Source organism: Heptranchias perlo, chromosome 18, assembly GCF_035084215.1.
Source record: "Heptranchias perlo isolate sHepPer1 chromosome 18, sHepPer1.hap1, whole genome shotgun sequence".
Classification (NCBI taxonomy): domain Eukaryota; kingdom Metazoa; phylum Chordata; class Chondrichthyes; order Hexanchiformes; family Hexanchidae; genus Heptranchias; species Heptranchias perlo.
Window position 1 is genome coordinate 15,664,325 of NC_090342.1, and position 17,242 is coordinate 15,681,566.

General features: G+C 41.1%; 1 protein-coding gene across 1 annotated transcript in view; it reads right to left on the bottom strand.

Moving 5' to 3' along the window:
• The window catches only part of LOC137334618 (receptor-type tyrosine-protein phosphatase R-like), a 188,558-nt gene that overhangs the window by 103,160 nt on the left and 68,156 nt on the right, over positions 1–17,242 (bottom strand). The window lies entirely within an intron of this gene.

Here is a 17,242-nt window from a genome sequence, read left to right on the forward strand (position 1 = left end):
TGCCTCTCTACCTCTCTCTCCTCCTTTAAGACGCTCCTTAAAACCTACCTCTTTGACCTCACCTGTCCTAATATCTCCTTATGTGGCTCGGTGTCAAATTTTGTTTGATAATGCTCCTGTGAAATGCCTTGGGACATTTTACCATATTAAAGGCGCTATATAAATGTGAGGAGTTGTTGTTGTTGTTGTTGTTGTTGTTGAGCCTTTCATGACCTCAGGATATCCTTCAATCAATGAAGTACTTTTGAAGTATAGTCACTATTTAATGTAGGAAAGCAGTTGACAGCCAATTTGGGCACAGCAAGCTCCCAGAAACAGCAATGCCCAGATAATCTGTTTTATTTATGTTGGTTGAGGGATAAATATTGGCCAGGACACTGTTGAGAGCTCCCCTGCTTATATTAATACATATATGATTTTAAATTCTTAAATACAGTATACTCTTATTCCCTACAACATCTACAGAATTGCAGTAGTGTAAAAATTTGTACAAGTCAAAGTCTGGTATCTGGCACATATACATCATGTCATGCCTTTCAGATATGTCATGTGTGGAAGCATCACAGATCTGCAGGGCAAAAATTAGAGATGGCTGTGGTGTTTGGTTGCATTGTGGTACCATGAGTTTCTTGGGAATGAGATGGATCTCATTTCAGGGCTTCTGAGTTCTGGGAGGACTTTTCAGGAGGATGCATTGTCACTGCAGTGCATGGGCAACCTGGTCCTCAACCAGATACCTACATGAGCAAGCATTTGAGGAGGCTGGCTGGAAAGGTCACATGAGCAGTCATCAGGAGAAAGGATGGTATCATGAAGGTGAACTCTAAGCACACCACTTGTGTTGGATCCTGGATCTGAGTGCCCAGTAAGAGGGCAGACTTGGTGGTATTGGTTAGATTCTGCAGAACTGAGAGATGCTGGCCCAAAGCTCTCGAAAGTCGCTTTTCGTCATTCTCTCCAAACAATCCTATAAGGCCCGAAGGCCAGTGGTTAAACCACCCTCTTTGGATGCACTAACTGGTCTGGAGGCTCCTCTGTCACAACAGATACCATGGTTCATGGTGCCACCACCTGCTACAGGTACTGCTGCCTTGTGTTGACTCCTTCTTGGATACTGGCACTGAGGATGGCACTGGACTTTGCTGTAACCCCAGGCAATCTGTCTCAGATCCTCCAAGATGGTCCTCGGTGCTTCCATATGCGTATGATGCTTATCCAGCATCTTTCTTGTTAGAGCTTGATCCCAGAGATCTGAGTCCACAGACTTGGGAACCAGGGATTGAGTTCTGCAGAGCCTCTGTCAGATCCCATTTTTAGCTCTGACTCTGCTGGCACTATGAAGGCAATGAACGAAGGTTTTGGGGCGAGAAGAACAAAATTACTTCTATCTTAAGCAATTTTTGAAAGTCTAGCTAAATAGTATTACAAATCAAGTCCTGAACTACCCATGAAGAACATCAAAGAACATCTACTATATAATATTAAACATTATAAAGGGTATGCACAGCAAGCAAGATGATAGGATCAGACAAGGTGGCTCAGGTGGAGAAAAACACAAGTGTAGACTTGATGGGCTCAAAGGCCTGCTTCTGCGTTGGAATAGTCTATGATTCTATGAACATCATCCTGGACAGAAAAAGCATGAACCTCTAGCTATTTATCCCCTATCCCTTATCTGATTACTAATGAGATTAGACAACCTGACCTGGAGAGCAAAAGAGCAAGAAAATGTCAATTTCGCATAGCTGGTCAACAGAGATACATATTTCTTCAAATGTAACCAGAGATATCAGAGAAGAAAAGAAAAACAAAGTTACACTATTTCAATATTTATGGATCCAAGTTGCTGTAGCCTGAGACAACTAAATGTGTATTTCACTCCTTCCCCCAGAGAGAAACATGGATATCTAGCTCAGCCTCAGTAACAGAGATCAATTTAAAATTATTTACAGTACTGGACAGCCAAAAATCCTAATAAGAACACATATGCATTGGACTGGATTTTCCTGTGAAAATAATGGCGAGACTAACAAGATTCACTGTTATTTCTGTGCATCCAATACAGCAATTTCCAGCGACTGCACTTGCGCAGTTAAACGCGGAAATCCAGAAGTTGCTGTACTAAATGCGACCCTCCTCTGTGAACGACATCTCGCCGGCTGACTCTCCATTCAAATGAATGGGATGGTGTGAAGTTCCTGCACTGACCTGATGTATACAAACTAATTTCGCTTAACAAAGGTAAGTCAAGTCATTTCAAGTCTAAGCACACTTTTAACGGCATGGTAAGTCTTAATGACTGCCAAACAACCTCTCTGGCACTGAAAATTAACTTTTACAAGCGTGGAGTCTAATTCCTTCAGATTTTTATTGTTGTATGTTTAAAAAAAATTAAAATGTTTTATTCTTTTACTTTTTCTTTCTGTCTCTTTTATCTCTGTCTCTTAAATCAATATTTCTTACCCTCTCTATTTTGCTTTCTGTACCTGATTTTACATTGAATTCACTATTCTAACATACACTTCCTGGTTCTGACTCTGTGCTGCTTATTAACATGCTTCAATCTGATTGGTTAAGGGGATACACAGTTGCTTGCCTTGTTCACACAGGTCCCAGATGCCCAGGAGAGGGGGCCATATTGGTTTGAGCACCCCACGAGAAGAACTTGCCGCGCAAAAGCCCATGAGAAGTCTAAGGTCAAGTGCAAGTCTAACAAATGGCGCTGCTCACAGGAAAATCTGGTCCATTATGTTTTATATTATATTATAAACAAAATACAGATATTCTTATGGTCTGAGATGGGCCAGGTCTCTGTTTTGTCACAAATACATATCTTGGGAGGAGCCAGGTTTGGGCACATCTAATTTTGTTGGATCAAAATCCTGAACGTCTGAAGCAAATTTTTTTTTTTGGTATTTGTAAGCCTAATTTCACTTGGGGTTTGTTTAAGCAACATTAGCTTTTGCCATTTGGGTATGAGATACCCTGAGCTGCAACACTTTCAGGGGTGACACCTTTGAAAGGCATAATGCTACAGATGCACGATGGAAACAAGACTTTTAAATATGCAGATGTATTCATTCATCCACCGCCCCTGTTGAGGTTCTCTGCACTCACCATTTAAAATAAAAAAGAGAATACAGAAATAGAGAAAAACACATTTCAATGCTAATCATAATTATTTGTAATGGTGTGAAAAGGAGCGGTTTTGAACTTTGCTCTTTAATATCATAACACTGATATTTTGCCTTCTTGGGTATAATGAATAGAATGACCTAAACATTCATAAATTCCTTTTTAATGTGACTCACATGGTTAGAACAAGCTGTGATGCAAACTAGCTGCAGGAGCTGTTGTTGCCCAATTTGTTTTCTGTATAACAGGTCTTTTAGAGTTACACATGCTTGCCATACCCACCCTATTGGAACCTGGTTACACAAGCTTGCCTTACCCATCCTATTGGATCTTCTTTGCCCAGAGGGGTGTAGTTTTATAATCTCAGATTCATCACTGGAATACCACTGGGTATCAACTTGTTTATAATGTGGCCTCTCCTAGATTCCATGCACTGTGCAATGGAGATACTCTCCCTGTAGGAAACCTTTCTTCCTTTAGTTGTTATTTGTGTACATTTATTATTCTTACATAAAGCATCTACTATAAACTAAATAACACAGTGACAGGTTGAAATTAAACAGTATTAGATGTATAGGATTATTATACTGTTAAATAGAGTATGATTTCTCAGTAACATTCTCATTTCATAATTTTGTAAATCACTCAAGCTTTGGTGAATTAGTTTCTGATGCCATTTGAATCTCTTGAGTGTTTATTCTCTAGTTGATAACCTTCTACCTATTTGTATGAGGGTGCATTTTACATTTGCTTATTACACAAGTGGTATTACACAAGCACTACACTCTTTGGGAGTTAAATTCGGCCCTCAAATCACATATTGCATACAGAATTAATCAGATAAACACATACCTGATCCAAGCATAAGTCCCTAATGTACCAAACCACTTCCCATTCCCTCCATTGCACAGAACTGCTGGTCCAAACGTAATATTTAAATTCCAAATGCCTGATTGAAAGATATGTTCTACAATGATCAAACGTTTACTGCTTAGCATACAAAGTACAGTGAAGCCACTGTTAAACTTTAGAAACCTAAACAAATTTTGTGAAATCTATTGTCTTTTTGTGAAGTATCTTCTGGTCTTTTTTGTTTAGATTAATCTTAGACATCGTAAGATATTGCTAAGGACATGAAGGTGTACAATTTTATCTTGTAGTTTGATAGAATTCTAAATCCAAGCATTACATTTCTTGGTATTAATGGTGCTGATATCTGCAACTGTACTAACACTTACAGCCCTCTGTAATAATAGTCAGGAGATTTAAAACATTCCCAAAATATTAAAATGAAGTATGAAAAACTACAAGATGGATCAGTAGAAGCATTACATTATAACAAACCACATTATCAAAACCTTGAGATGACAAATATTAGCACCCAACTTTCTCCACTAGATGGTGATCTTGAATTTCAGATTTCTTGCTATTATATTAGAAGATAGCGGATGGGATGTTAAAATGACCGTACAGATACGCAAAATGATATTTCTGTTTTTTTGGAGTTGAAAGTATTTGGGGAAGCTAGCGATAGGTCAGTCTCAGTCTGGTGCAATGAAACATGTCCTCTGCTTTGCATCTTTAATGGTGACACAAGCAGATAGTTGCAGTTTTACTGTCCAGTCACACAGCTGTTGAGTGGGCAAATGCACATGGCCACACATGTGTGTTCAAACACAACAGAGCTCTGTTCACCAGCCTCCAACTGTTGACAGGATGGTTAGCTATTCTCTAATATTGGAGATTGCATCGCAGTATAGTGGACAATCAGAGGCTTTCTACACTATGAAGCTTAAAATTTAAACAGTTGTCTCAGCACTAGGGGTGCAAGTACGAACATCTTTTTCAGGTGGTCTCACTACCGATGCACATTATCATGGATTGCTTTTGTTGCAGCGTACGTGAAGTTAGGGAACACCAAGATGTTTATCTATGTCCTCTAAGATCAATGTAAAACATGATCAAATTCATTGATAAATTTCTCAGGGTCCCATAAAGCCCTATCTGTGGCATACTGGACATCTATATAACTATTAAAAATCTTGTGTAGGGCAAGCACTTCCTATCCACAAACCTTAGCTCCTGTTGTCATGATTTTTGGTCACACTTCCTTCCAACATTTATCATTCTAAGTTCCGATGTCAACATTTCCCATTTGATTTTGTTATGCCAACAGTCACAATGTACTTACAGGCTCTAGCCACTAATATGATTACAGAACCAAGCGAGCAGTGTAAATCCTATGGATTTCTAACACATCTGCTCAATCACACAGAGTGAACAAAATAATAGGTGCTATAATTGTGATATTGCAGTTGTGAAAAAAAAAATCAATGGGGACTTTAATATTCCTTCGATTATTGGTCTCTTATACGTGGAATTTTGTTCCCAACTCTGTTGCCATCTTGTATATGAAAAAATGTATTCATCAACGGATTGTGGATAACACCACTGGCAATTTGCTAGTTTATATAATATTGTACAGGCATTACACTGCATTTTTGGCATTGGTGAGGTACAAAGGATTGCGTTGTACAGATATAAAAGGTAGTCATGATGTGGAGATGCCGGTGATGGACTGGGGTTGACAATTGTAAACAATTTTACAACACCAAGTTATAGTCCAGCAATTTTATTTTAAATTCACAAGCTTTCGGAGATTTTCTCCTTCCTCAGGCAAATGTTTCAAGAGCTCCTTGAAGCCTACGCATTTATACATATAGAACAATACATGGTGTTTACAGACTGCCCCTGCAACTGCCCGTTGCCGAGGCAATCACCGTGTTCAGACAGAGAGGTGTCACCTGCAGAACCCCCGAATACACATTCAACAAAAAAACAAACAGGGAAAAAAAAAAAGAGAAAAAAAACAGAGAGAGGCAGAAACATCCGGAAGGCAGAGAGAGCCAGCAAATGACCCATTATATTAAAAACAGATAACATTTGTTCGCTGGTGGGGTAACGTGTAGCGTGACATGAACCCAAGATCCCGGTTGAGGCCGTCCTCATGGGTGCGGAACTTGGCTATCAATTTCTGCTCGACGATTTTGCGTTGTCGTGTGTCTCGAAGGCCGCCTTGGAGTACGCTTACCCGAAGGTCGGTGGATGAATGTCCATGACTGCTGAAGTGTTCCCCGACTGGGAGGGAACCCTCCTGTTTGGCGATTGTTGCGCGGTGTCCGTTCATCCGTTGTCGCAGCGTCTGCATGGTCTCGCCAATGTACCATGCTCTGGGGCATCCTTTCCTGCAACGTATGAGGTAGACAACGTTGGCCGAGTCACAGGAGTATGAACCATGCACCTGGTGGGTGGTGTCCTCTCGTGTGATGGTGGTATCTGTGTCGATGATCTGGCATGTCTTGCAGAGGTTACCGTGGCAGGGTTGTGTGGCGTCGTGGACGCTGTTCTCTTGAAAGCTAGGTAGTTTGCTGCGAATGATGGTCTGTTTGAGGTTGGGTGGCTGTTTAAAGGCGAGTAGTGGAGGTGTGGGGATGGCCATAGCGAGGTGTTTGTCCTCATTGATGACATGTTGAAGGCTGCGGAGAACATGGCGTAGTTTCTCCGCTCCGGGGAAGTACTGGACGACAAAGGGTACTCTGTTGGTTGCGTCCCGTGTTAGTCTCCTGAGGAGGTCTATGCGATTTTTTGCTGTGGCCCGTCGGAACTGTCGATCGATGAGTCGAGCGTCATATCCCGTTCTTACTAGGGCGTCTTTCAGCGTCTGTAGGTGTCCATCGCGTTCCTCCTCGTCTGAGCAGACCCTGTGTATTCGCAGGGCCTGTCCATAGGGGATGGCCTCTTTGACGTGGTTAGGGTGGAAGCTGGAAAAGTGGAGCATCGTGAGGTTGTCCGTGGGCTTGCGGTAGAGTGAGGTGCTGAGGTGCCCGTCTTTGATGGAGATTCGTGTGTCCAAGAAAGAAACTGATTCTGAGGAGTAGTCCATGGTGATCTTGATGGTGGGATGGAACTTGTTGATGTTATCGTGTAGTCTCTTTAGTGATTCCTTGCCGTGGGTCCATAGAAAGAAAATGTCGTCGATGTATCTGGTGTATAGTGTTGGTTGGAGGTCTTGTGCAGTGAAGAAGTCCTGCTCGAACTTGTGCATGAAAATGTTGGCGTATTGGGGTGCGAATTTGGTCCCCATGGCTGTTCCGTGTGTTTGGGTAAAGAACTGGTTATCGAAGGTGAAGACATTGTGATCCAGGATGAAGCGGATGAGTTGTAGGATGGCTTCCGGAGATTGGCTGTTGTTGGTGTTGAGTATTGATGCTGTCGCAGCGATGCCGTCATCGTGGGGGATACTGGTGTATAGTGCCGAGACGTCCATCGTGGTGAGAAGTGTTCCTGGTTCAACTGGTCCGTGGGTACTGAGTTTTTGTAGGAAGTCTGTAGTGTCACGACAGAAGCTGGGGGTTCCCTGTACGATGGGTTTCAGGATGCCCTCGATGTATCCAGAGAGGTTCTCACACAGGGTTCCGTTGCCTGATACGATGGGACGTCCGGGTGTGTTGGCTTTGTGTATCTTTGGGAGGCAGTAGAAGTCTCCCACGCGGGGATTACGTGGGATGAGAATGCGTAGGATGCTTTGAAGGTCTGGATCGAAGGTCTTGATCAGTTTGTTGAGCTGGTGGGTGTGTTCTTTGGTCGGATCTGCGGGTAACCGTCTGTAGTGTTCCTGGTTGTCCAGTTGTCGGTATGCTTCCCACGTAATCCCCGCGTGGGAGACTTCTACTGCCTCCCAAAGATACACAAAGCCAACACACCCGGACGTCCCATCGTATCAGGCAACGGAACCCTGTGTGAGAACCTCTCTGGATACATCGAGGGCATCCTGAAACCCATCGTACAGGGAACCCCCAGCTTCTGTCGTGACACTACAGACTTCCTACAAAAACTCAGTACCCACGGACCAGTTGAACCAGGAACACTTCTCACCACGATGGACGTCTCGGCACTATACACCAGTATCCCCCACGATGACGGCATCGCTGCGACAGCATCAATACTCAACACCAACAACAGCCAATCTCCGGAAGCCATCCTACAACTCATCCGCTTCATCCTGGATCACAATGTCTTCACCTTCGATAACCAGTTCTTTACCCAAACACACGGAACAGCCATGGGGACCAAATTCGCACCCCAATACGCCAACATTTTCATGCACAAGTTCGAGCAGGACTTCTTCACTGCACAAGACCTCCAACCAACACTATACACCAGATACATCGACGACATTTTCTTTCTATGGACCCACGGCAAGGAATCACTAAAGAGACTACACGATAACATCAACAAGTTCCATCCCACCATCAAGATCACCATGGACTACTCCTCAGAATCAGTTTCTTTCTTGGACACACGAATCTCCATCAAAGACGGGCACCTCAGCACCTCACTCTACCGCAAGCCCACAGACAACCTCACGATGCTCCACTTTTCCAGCTTCCACCCTAACCACGTCAAAGAGGCCATCCCCTATGGACAGGCCCTGCGAATACACAGGGTCTGCTCAGACGAGGAGGAACGCGATGGACACCTACAGACGCTGAAAGACGCCCTAGTAAGAACGGGATATGACGCTCGACTCATCGATCGACAGTTCCGACGGGCCACAGCAAAAAATCGCATAGACCTCCTCAGGAGACTAACACGGGACGCAACCAACAGAGTACCCTTTGTCGTCCAGTACTTCCCCGGAGCGGAGAAACTACGCCATGTTCTCCGCAGCCTTCAACATGTCATCAATGAGGACAAACACCTCGCTATGGCCATCCCCACACCTCCACTACTCGCCTTTAAACAGCCACCCAACCTCAAACAGACCATCGTTCGCAGCAAACTACCTAGCTTTCAAGAGAACAGCGTCCACGACGCCACACAACCCTGCCACGGTAACCTCTGCAAGACATGCCAGATCATCGACACAGATACCACCATCACACGAGAGGACACCACCCACCAGGTGCATGGTTCATACTCCTGTGACTCGGCCAACGTTGTCTACCTCATACGTTGCAGGAAAGGATGCCCCAGAGCATGGTACATTGGCGAGACCATGCAGACGCTGCGACAACGGATGAACGGACACCGCGCAACAATCGCCAAACAGGAGGGTTCCCTCCCAGTCGGGGAACACTTCAGCAGTCATGGACATTCATCCACCGACCTTCGGGTAAGCGTACTCCAAGGCGGCCTTCGAGACACACGACAACGCAAAATCGTCGAGCAGAAATTGATAGCCAAGTTCCGCACCCATGAGGACGGCCTCAACCGGGATCTTGGGTTCATGTCACGCTACACGTTACCCCACCAGCGAACAAATGTCATCTGTTTTTAATATAATGGGTCATTTGCTGGCTCTCTCTGCCTTCCGGATGTTTCTGCCTCTCTCTGTTTTTTTTCTCTGTCTTTTTTTTCCCTGTTTGTTTTTTTGTTGAATGTGTATTCGGGGGTTCTGCAGGTGACACCTCTCTGTCTGAACACGGTGATTGCCTTGGCAACGGGCAGTTGCAGGGGCAGTCTGTAAACACCATGTATTGTTCTATATGTATAAATGCGTAGGCTTCAAGGAGCTCTTGAAACATTTGCCTGAGGAAGGAGAAAATCTCCGAAAGCTTGTGAATTTAAAATAAAATTGCTGGACTATAACTTGGTGTTGTAAAATTGTTTACAGATATAAAAGGAGTGATTTTCTGACTTGGCACTGACTGCAGGGAGCTTCACATACCAATAGCACGTCAGTAAATAACCCCTCAAATGTGCAAAAATTTAAGGGTTGAGAAAAAAAGAAAATCTGAGATATAAAATATAATTTCTTACAAGTGAAAGAATGCAGAATTTTTCTTCATGTTCATTCATTTTTATTGTAATGGCAATCTTGTTGTTAAGCCTGGACTTGACAAGCCTGTTGGTAACAGAAAGTAAAAGATACTTCTGTGTCACTTCACTTTTGATTGTAATTTTGCATTGTACCTTATATGAAATTAAAACCTCCAACACAGCTATTTTTTTTCCATTTAGCTTATGGAATCCTATCAGTAATACCTGAGAGAGCATGTGTGGCCTGGGTACAAAGACACTGGGCAAGATTTTGCCCATCGTGCCTATGCTGGCTCTTTGAAAGAGCTATCCAATTAGTCCCACTCCCCTGCTTTTCCCATTGCCTTGCAAATTATTCCCCTTCAAGTATTTATCCAATTCCTTTTTGAAAGTTATTATTGAATCTGCTTCCAACACCCTTTCAGGCAGTGCATTCCAGATCATAATAACTCGCTGCCTAAAAAAATGTTTCCTCATGTCACCTCTGGTTCTTTTGCCAATTACCTTGGATCTGTGTCCTCTGGTTACCCCTTCTGCTCTGGAAATAGTTTCTCCTTATTTACTGTATCAAAACCCTTCATGATTTTGAACACCTCTATCAAATCTCCCGTTAACCTTCTCTGTTCTAAGGAGAACAACCCCAGTTTCTCCAGTTTCCTCATGTAACTGAAGTCTTCCATCCCTGGTACCATTCTAGTAAATCTCTTCTGCACCCTCTCTGAGGCCTTGACATCCTTCCTAAAGTGTGGTGCCCAGAATTGGCCTCAATACTCCAGCTGGGGCCTAACCAGTGTTTTATGAAGGTTTAGCACTCTATGCCTCTGTTTATAAAGCCAAGTATCCCGTATGCCTTTTTAACAGCCTTCACAACTTGTCCTGTCACCTTCAAAGACTTGTGTACGTACACCCACAGATCTCTCTGTTCCTGCACTCCCTTTAAAATTGTACCATTTAGTTTATATTGCCTCTCCTCATTCATCCTACCAAAATGAATCACTTCACACTTCTCTGTATTAAATTTCATCTGCCAAGTGTTTGCCCATTTCACCAGTCTATGTCTTCTTGAAGTCTGTTATTATCCTCCACACTGTTTACTATATTTCCGAACATTTACTACAATGTCCAAAAGTTGCTGTCCAAGTTGTGCTGCTCTGTCGTTAGCTTCGCGGAAACCTCACCACTGAAATGCATTGTGAAGTTGCTGAATTTGTGCAGTAGATACAAATTAAGTTAAGTCTCCTCATTACCCTTTAACAACGGGATAATTGTTAATTACTGCCAATCAACCTCTGGCACTGAAAATTAACTATTACAAGTGTGGAGCCTCATTCCTTCAGGTATTAATTGTTATTGGAGATTTTAAATGTGTACAATTAAAGATTTTTATTTTTTTTTACTTTTCCTTTCTGTCTCTTTTTTCTCTCTCTCTTAATCCAATCTTTCTTTCCCTCTCTTTATTTCACTTTCTGTACCTGATTTGACATTGAATTCACCCACTTTAATTTACACTCCTCTCTCAGTCCTTCCTCTATTAATTTCTCAATCTTTCAATCTTATTGGCTAAGGAGATACCCTTTGATTGCCCTGTTCACTCAGGTCCCAGATGCCCGGTTTCCCTCGCTGCGTCGTTATCAGCTCGCACTTTCAGCAACTTAGTGGGCAAAAATGCTTTGAGCTTAAGGGTGCATGGGCAAGTCTAACTAATGGCAGATGCCATTCAATGCCTTGTTACAGCAAAATTTGGCCCAATATTTAACATATTTTCACAACTATCACATCATTAAATAGTCAACACATTTTTAAAATATTTGAAATGTGGGCTATGAATAGATTTTATATTATGGCCAGTTGAGTGATATCTTTGGTTGCTTCCATCTTACCTCACCCCACTGCTGCCATAACCCTTATCCAAGCTTTTGTCACTGCTGGGTTCAGTAACATCCTCATTGCTGCTCTCCCATCCTCCACCCTCCATAAACTACAATTTGTTGAAAATTCAGTCGTTTGTAGTTGGTCCTGCACTAATTCCTGCTCACCCACCAGCCCACCCTCGCTGATCGACATTGGCTCCCTGTCCCCCAACACATTAAACTTAAAGTAGTCATCCTCATTCAAATACTTCCATGGCCTCACCTCACCCAACCTCCGCTACATCCTCCAGCCTTAAGTTTGTTCCTGCACTCTTCGGCCCTCTGAATCTAGGCTTCTTCACCATTGGCAGCACAGATCTACTCTCTGGAACTCCCCCACCCCCCAACCTCCTCCAGCTATCTGCTTCTCCTTCTCCTTCCACCTTTTAAAACCTTCTTAAAGTCTATCTATTCAAATAACATCTGCAAACTCTCCCATCATGGCTCAGCATCTGTTCTTGTTTTTTTTTCTCCTTTTGTAAAGCACTTAGGGGTGTTTTTCTATGCTAAAGGTGCAGTATAGTTACATATATAATTACAAGTTATTGTTGGTGGTGACTTACATAATTAGGCTCACAAGTGGAAATATTTATTATGTTTCCTTGATAGCCACGACATGTCCTATATATCAGATGACAAGTTTGCTCAATCTCATTGGGCTTACGATTCCAGTGTATTGGATGGCTTACCAAGTGTTTTAATTGAATCAGAACTCCGTTTATGATATGAGGAAATACAGTTCTTATACCAAATGAACAATCCTACAATTATTGAAAACATTTAATGTTGCATTTGTCTTATACATTTTATATTCTTGCCATAGGGCCTGCCTGCAAATTAATTTTGATTTAGGATAAATCTCTCTCTCTTTGACTATACCAAATGATTACGATTTACCTCATGAAAATAAGAAATAGATAAATATGAGGGTTGCATCATTCTTCATTCTATATTCTTCTCTGGAATATGAAGGCCATTGTTTTGGGATGAACCACCTTAATTACAGAATATGATCCTTTGCTCAGCTAAGAACAACTGGGATGAGCAGTTGTTTACATCAGATGTACACTCAATAAAATAACTTAGTTGTTGCTATTAATTACTATTGTTGCCATCTTGTTCCTCATGAGTGTCAACAATAGCCCCATGTGATATTACAGCACTCCCAAACAGAACAAAGGAAAAATGCATAAAATATCACAATCATGTTCTGTGTAAAACCAGTCAGTTTGTAGCTTAAGTAATTAAGGAAAGGCAAGCACCTAAAAGCCATGTACAAATGATCAAAAATCATTTACATATGTTCAGAACAAACCAGCTCATCCTATAACAGGATTAGTGCACAAAACTATGGCTGATGCTGAAACTACCTCCGAGTGAAAGATTTCCCTTGCCTGCTACTTGTAATGAAATTATCAATCTATTTGTAAAGACTTTTCCGTTGGGGTTCTCCGGCTCATATTTTCAGGGTTTCCATGATCCTTCCGCTGAAATTATGGCAGGTGAGCAGAAGAAATTCATCGCTCTCTAGAAAAGCATCCAATTGTCTCTTGAACCTATTTATACTGTCTGATTCAATGTCCTTCCTTGGTAACTTATTCCTTAACTCTACTAGTCTTTGATTAGACATCTCTAACACAATAAAAAAAAAATCAAGCTAACACTAGGGGGTACGCTACACGCGATCTGGTCAGAATAAGACAGAGGATAATTTGTTCTATGAAGAAATAGGAATGGTATATAAACCAGAAAAGTTATTTTAATGGGACACTTCAATTAATTTCCTCTGGTGGGAGAGTACAGAACAAGGGGCAAACCTTAAAATTAGAGCTAGGCCGTTTTGGGGTGATGTCAGGAAACATTTCTTCACACAAAAGGTAGTAGAAATCTGGAACTCTCTTCCCCCAAAAAGCTGTTGAGGCTAGGTCAATTGAAAATTTCAAAACTGAGATTGATAGATTTTTGTTAGGCAAGGGTAGTAAAGGTTACAGAACCAAGACGGGTAGAGGGAGTTAAGGTACAGATCAGCCATAATCTAATTGAATGGTGGAACAAGCTCGAGGGGATGAATGGCCTACTCCTGTTCCTATGTTCCTATTAACCTAACATAAATTGGTTTAGAGTCAAGGGTTGGTACATGTAGTACATTCTTGCTTCTTGACCCAGTGCATCAAGGAAGTCATGTGAGGCAATGTTCATGTTGATCTGGTATTTGTTAATGACTCAGAAAACATACAGGGAATGGAAGTTGTACAAAACTCCGTATCATTGTTATATATTGACGACTTTACTTGAACCATTTCAACTGACAAATATTCAAGTCACACACTGTTGACAAAATATAAGCAGAGGATTTGCTAAAACACTGCAAATTACAAAATTACTGCTAAGTATAGGATACATATTTTACAATTATTGACAAATGTTAGGATTCTCTGCAAATCAGCTTTATTAAGCTAAATGTCCTACCCGTTTGAAATCAAAATACCACCAAGACTTCCTGTTGGAGAATGTAATATGAACAGCCCAGAACTTCCTCGATCCAAAAAGTGTCAGTTTGCCAGCACAAGACAAACATCTTTAGGTCTCACAGTCCATAGCTATGTGGATTGTCAACTAAAATAGACCATTATATAAAATTTTTTTAGTGAGAAGATGTGATACAGGTGCTATAAAACAAAATGGGAATGCTTTATCCTATTCCTAGTTTTTAGGTTGCCCACGTGCATGAAGCAGAAAAGATTAAGGTTGGATACTTGCAATGACCAAGTGAAATCTGGATCTTATAAAACATGCCTTTAAAACAAATGTTTACCTTATCCATAGTTTTCAATAATTAGGATCCCAAATTTTAAAAATATTTTCCCTTCCTATTTTAATATCAATTTCCTTTCACAGAGCTTTAGCAACTGGGAGAACTGACAATCTCCAAAATCTCTGACTACAGAAACCAAAATAAAATAAATTAGAAAGAAAGCATGAAAGTGAGCAAGAAATTACTTTAGCATCATTACGAAGAACTGTACCGGAAATGCTGTCTGCAAAGTCTTTAAAACATCCCAAACTGTGTAGCAATGGTATTACATTTCATTAGTAAGCTCCACTAAATGCAAAAATATTTACAGTGCAATTTCCACTAACCCTACCCCAATTACTTTGTGGTACAAAACTTTGTACGAAACATTGTCTCACTGTGTAGCCCTCTAACATCAAACTCTGTCTGATATAGATCACAGCTCAAAGAAGGTTAAATTCAATTTATTTCATTTGCATTGTATTTCACTTCATTCCCATTGCTGGGATATTGATGCACTATGTGGGTGCACTCAAAAATTGGTGACTCTTGATCATCTGCACATTTCCATCAAGAGTGGTGAGGGATAGGGACTGGGTGGGAGAGACAATGCTCCATTATCTTGAACAATGGAGACCCTTATCCGATCAAAGTTCAATTTCACTGTTGTCTATTATTATATAAATTCAATGCATGATTCAACTGCACACAAATCTATAAATATACTAAGTTGCTACATTATTTTACTTAAACTGTTATAATGTATGGCCTTCTCTTTGAAAAAATGTAATTTTCAGTAACTCTGTTATACCTCCAATCTGATGTAGATAAATGAAGAACGTTCAAGACTTTAAAATAAGTCTGATTAAAAAAAACACTTTGCAAACCACAAGAGACATGTCACAGCTGCCAGGGTGACTTTGTCACTTGGAGAGCAGTTCTGCAAGTGTGCTGTTTGTAGGGGTATAGGTTCAATTCCCACTGCAGGTTTACTAATTATGAAAACAAGATTTCAAAAAAGAGGTGGAGAATTGTTTCTAAAAGTTGGATCATATGCAGAAAAATATATTGAATAAATAGCTTTTACTTCAACAAGAATAGTCTGCAAACATGACAGGGCAATTTCTCTACTCCTGACTGATCTCAGTATATCAGTCTATATATGTTATTAATGTAGGATGTTAATAGAACAGATGTATAAAAAGCACATCCTTCAGAGCATGATATACACACAACAAATATATGGAAAAATATCAGTGGATGTGAAAATCATATTTCTGCAGACATAACATCTACAACAAATGGTATCACAGAAACTATGAAAAGACTCATGTTAATTTAGTTAAATTCACTGGGGTAGATTTTGACTTTGTGCGATAGTGTAAAACTATATTCTTGCGATAGGGAATCGGCTGCAAAACGAGATGTAAAACGGGCTGCCAATTCACTATCACCCATTTTATACTATCACACAAAATCAAAATCTACTCCCACTACGCGATGCACAAGCCTATACATTTACAACTATATGGGTCCCTCACAGTCCTCTAAATTGACAAGCTATTCACCTCTCTGTGAATATTTTTTAAAAAGTCAAAATAGTTTCATGCCACTTTTATATAAGATTGATGGAAAACCATTTCTGAAAATAGCATGTTAGCGAGAAGTGACAAAATTGCAAGATGCCCCTGAGAATGTGGCAAAAACATGACAATACTTTTTTTTGTTGCAATGCTTCAAAATTGCAGAAGGTTGTAACTGAAAACACATTGTAGTCCAGGCTTTCTGCAAGTTATATCAGTGCAAATTTTAAAAATAATCCTCGCCCACACTCCACAATGTTTTTAATTTTAAAGTATGCATCTCATTATTAGTGAAAGCAGTTTCAATGTTAGTGTAGATTTGTCTTGTAATATCATTGACTGGGTGTCACTTTAAAAAATGACCTGGAAACTGGCTGTTTGGCCCTACCCATCCATATTGGTGTTTATTCTCCACATAAGTAATAATTCTAATCCTATGTTCTCGCCATATACCTTTGTCCCCCTTTCCTTTAACCACCTAGCCAACCTATTTTTAAAGGTTGACACAGTCTCAGCTTCCATCACTCACTACAATGATGCATTCCACAGCCTCACAACGCACTGTGTAAAAACATCTAACCCAGTTATTTACAACTGTAATTGTTGTTAGTGGTTTGCAGCTGTCCTGGTTTGGGTGGTTCAGCTGTTCGAATGCCCTTTCCCTGTGGATCTAGGAGATAATGGCATCATTCAATCCCCCAATTTTGCTGGGGGGGGTGTGGGGCAGAGGTGTGATAAGAAGTTAAGAATCCACTCTAAGATGATGGGAGATGATTAGAATTGAATCTCTGTTGGTCTTTCCTAGGAGTGGTGATGAGGGAGGAAAATAAGAGTTAGAATTCAATCCCAGGAAGTGTATTTTTGGCACAAGGAGGGGAAGTAGCATCCAAATACCTCGGCTTAAATTTTAACTCGAAAAAATGGGTGGCTTGGGGGCAGAGGGGCAGTAAAAATTTTAATAATCTAAAACCCACTCCCAACCCGCCTATTTCTTGTTT